Here is a 4,623-nt window from a genome sequence, read left to right as displayed (position 1 = left end):
CGACAGTGAGCTGACATCAAGAGGGGCTCTACTTAACTGTGATTGAGACACCACGTGATGCCACGTGGTCAGAGATGCTCAACCATTTTAACCAATCCGGTAACAGGCAGGGTAAAATGTATGTTGTGTGAACCTAAAACAATGGAAGATTTGGACTCGGAGGACTCACTCTTAATCTACAACAGCCAGGTTTAGCAAAAATGGCTAAGTTATTGCTCACAGCTTAGCCAACTTTAATTATATCTTTATCTTAACATTTGGTTTAGTGATACAATATTACATTACTCTGTGATATAGCTAATTTTAAATTATGTTGAACGGATTACAAACAATGGGTTCAATTTTTTTTGTCCATCCCATATTTGTATAGCTAGCATACAACTGTTTTAACCTAACTCGCTGTAACTCTAAATATATTGATCTAATTCTCTTTTTGGTTTTTTATCAATCTAGCTGTATGGTTCAAATCTTATCACTCGTAAGGCTAGCACTGCAGTTGTCTTATGTCATTGGTAGGCCTATATCTAGCACTGGCGTTGTTTTATATCACTATTGGTAGGCCAAATGCTAGCACTTCCGTTGTTTTGTATCATTATTGGTAGGCCTATAGCTAGCACTGGCGTTGTTTTATATCATTATTGGTAGGCCAATAGCTAGCACTAAGGCTGTCTAATCTCATCATTGTTAGGGTTACAGCTAGCACTGGCTTTGTCTTATCTCATTATTGTGCAGTTAGCACTAAACTTAATCTAAGTGAGGCTGGATTACTTTTGTAAGAGGGCAGATTTGTTTTAAAAAGATAATAATTTGCTGTGGAAGATGGTAGCGGTTATTTCTTTTAGCACCAAATTCACATGATTATTAAGATTAATATAAATAAATCCTGTATAACTTGGAAATGAAGATTTAGCTGGAAGAGAAACTGTGTAGCTATAATCTTGGGACTTTATATCAAAGTGATGGGTACTGTATAGCTCGGACGTGGAGACTGTATAGCTGGGAGGGGAATATCTGGGAGATGGAGACTTTAACTAAGATATTGAGACTGTATAGCTGTAGACTGCATACGTGGTTGTTAAGACATTACATAACATAATATAGCAACTGTATACGTGGCGACCTTACGAACTTTTGAGCCTTGTCGACATGCAGGTCACTTTGCAAAGGTGTAGAGATATTTTATTTTCGGATTAGACACGTCAAACGATGTTTTAATTTAGTGATTAAAAAAAAAAACATAGTTTAATAACCCTTTTTGTAATTTAAAGCTTATTCTTATAGCAAAGGCTTATTGCTGAATTTTACTGCATTTGTCTTATCGGTCAGGTACTGGTTTGGTCTGTAGCTGACATTTACTGTATCTCTAGCTGGCAGTAGCAGTCTGGATGTCTAGCTACAGAAACTTTCTTGGTGTCTAGCTGACAACTACTGTCAGTGTCTCTAGCTGACAGCTTCTGGCTTTGTGTCTAGCTGGCAGCTACTGTCTTGGTGTCTAGCTGACAGCTACTGTCTGGGTTTTAGCTTACAGCTACTCTCTTATGTCATTTGTAGGCCTATAACTAGCACAATCGATGTGTAATGTCATCATTGGTCGGCCCTATAGCTAGCATTGGCGTTGTCCAATATCATTATTGGTAGGTCTATATCTAGCACTAAGGTTGTCTAATCTCATCACTGGAAGGGCTATAGCTAGAACTGGCTTTGTCTTATCTCATCATTGGTGCAGTAAGCAGTAAACTTAATCTAAGTGAGGCTGAATTACTTTTGTAAGAGGGCAGATTAGCTTTTCGAAGATAGTAATTTGCTGTTGAAGATGGTAACGGTTATTTCTTTTAGCACCAAACTCTCTTGATTATCTAGATTAATATAAATAAATCCTGTATAACTTGGAACTAAAGATTATAGCTGGAAGAGAAACTGTGTAGCTATGATCTGGGGACTATATATCAAAGTAATGGGTGCTGTACAGCTTGGACGTGGAGACTGTATAGCTCGGAGGGGAATATAGCTGGGAGATGGAGACTTTATCTGGGATATTGAGACTGTATAGCTGGGAGATGGACAGTATAGCTGGAGACTGCATGCATGGGAGTTCATGACATTACATTACATCATATATGAACTATATACATGTCGACCTTATGAACGTTTGAACCTTGTCGACATGTAGGTCACATTGCAAAGGTCAAGACAATTTATTTTCGGATTAGACACGTCAAACAATATTTTAATTAATGGATTAAAAAGTAGAAACCAAGTTCAATAAACGTTTTTGTAATTTAAGCAAATTCTTATAGCAAAGGCTTATTGCGAAATTTACTGCATTTGTCTCTATCCGTAGGGTACTGTTTTGGTCTGTAGCTGACAGATACTGTATATCTAGCTGACAGTAGCTGTCTGGATGTCTAGTTGCAGAAACTTTCTTGGTGTCTAGCTGACAGCTACTGTCTGGGTCTTTAGATGACAGCTACTGTCTAGGTATATAGATGAATTATACTGCCTCGGTCAATAGCTAGCGGTTACTGTCTGGATGTCTAGCTGACAGCAACTGTCTTGTTGTCTAGCTGGTAGCTTCAGTCTGGGTCTTTAGCTGACAACTATTGTCTGTTTCTCTAGCTGACAGCTACTGTCTTATGTCATTGGTAGACACATATCTAGCATTGGCGTTGTCTTATGTTTTCATTGGTAGGCCTATATCTAGCACTGGCGGTGTGTAATCTCTTCATTGGTCGGCCCTATAGCTAGCACTGGGTGGTCTAATCTCATCACTGGTAGTACTATAGCTAGCACTGCCTTTCTCTTATCTCATCATTGGTGCAGTAAGCACTAAAATTAATCTAAATGAGGCTTGATTACTTTTGTAAGAGGGCAGATTAGATTAGCTTTACGAAGATAGTAATTTGCCGTGGAAGATGGTACGGTTATTTCTTTTAGCACCAAGCACCAAACTCTCTTGACTATCAAGATTAATATAAATAAAACCTTTATAACTTGGAAATAAAGATTATAGCTGGAAGATTTATGAAGATTTAGCTAGAAGTGAAACTGTGTAGCTATGATCTGGGGACTTTATATCAAATTGATGGGTGCTGTATAGCTCGGACGTGGAGACTGTATAGCTGGGAGGGGAATACAGCTGGGAGATGAAAACTATAACTAGGATATTGATACTGTATAGCTGGGAGATGGACAGTATAGCTGGAGACTGCATACGTGGGAGGTAAATGACATTACATTACATCATATATCAACTATATAGGCCTACGTGGCAACCTTATAAACTTTTGAACCTTGTCGACATATGGGTCACATTAAAAGATGAATCGAATGTTTATTTTGGATCAGACATGTCAAACCATGTTTTAATTTAGTGATTACAAAGAAAACCTTCAATAACTGTTTTTGTAATTTAAGGCTTATTCTTATAGCTCCGGCTTATTGATGATAGCAACTGCATTGGTCTCAATCCGTAACGTACTGTCTCTAGCTTACAGCTATTGTCAGGATCTCAAGCATACAGCTACTTGCTGGGAGTCCAGCTTCAGCAACCGTTTTTTTTTGTCTAGCTGACAGCTACTGTTTTGTTCTCTAGTTGACCGCTACTGTCTGGGTCTATTGCTGACAGCTACTGTCTGGGTCTATAGCTGAAAGCTACTGTCTAGGTCTCTAGCTGACAGCTAATGTCTTGCTCTAGCTGACAGCTACTGTCAGGGTGTCTAGCCGACAGCTACTGTCTTGGTCTCTAGTTGACCGCTACTGCCGGGTTCTATTGCTGACAACTACTGTCTGGGTCTCTAGCTGACAGCTACTGTATGGGTCTCAAGCTGACAGCTACTATCTAAGTCTCTAGCTGAAAGCTGTTGTCAGGGTCTCTTGCTGACAACTACTGTCGCTCTAGCTGACAGTAGCTAACTGGTTGTCTAGTATTTAAAATGTATTAAAAATCGTGTCTATATCCCGAGTTGCCATCCCCTCTTGTTTAGGGGAGATCACTCCCAGTTTATTTATTCTTGTGGTTCGATCGTAACAAGGTAAAGAGCCACCAAACTATAGCTTTAATAATGTGGATATCTGAAAAACTTTTCAGCGATAATCTGACTGTGAGGGATTACTGGTGAGACAAAGTGTCAGGGGATCGCAAAGTTTTGCCTCTATCCATTTTTTTTCCAACAAGCTACTTGTAGGAAAACAAATTTCGGTTGTTTCTAATGGATAGCTGCATTTTTTAGGTGTTAACATCACAACCGACCAGTACACATTATTTGCTTGCTACTGGCTATTCTGTTTCGAAATATAAGATTAAGTGAATGTTTAGCAATATATGATCATATTAATATACAAAAATGTACACAAACTTTGCCATTTTGACTAATAAATAATTAAAAACGCTAGTCCTGTATTTAAACAAATATTGTTCTAATATTCACTGTAAAATTGTTCAGAAAAATTAAACGTTAATTTCTGCAGTGTTCCCCATTCTTCGTGTACATGCTTCTGTGTTGGCAAATTTTAAACTGAAACTACATGTAGACTGGTCGAACTGTTTGAGGACCCTTGACAACACGTGGAATCACGTGATAACCACGTGCAATCACGTGATGTCTCAATCACAGTTTGACAACA

This window comes from Physella acuta, unplaced genomic scaffold, assembly GCF_028476545.2.
Source record: "Physella acuta isolate Inbredline_101_S28 unplaced genomic scaffold, ASM2847654v3 ptg000672l, whole genome shotgun sequence".
In the NCBI taxonomy this organism is placed as follows: domain Eukaryota; kingdom Metazoa; phylum Mollusca; class Gastropoda; family Physidae; genus Physella; species Physella acuta.
Note: the sequence above shows the minus strand (reverse complement) of the source record.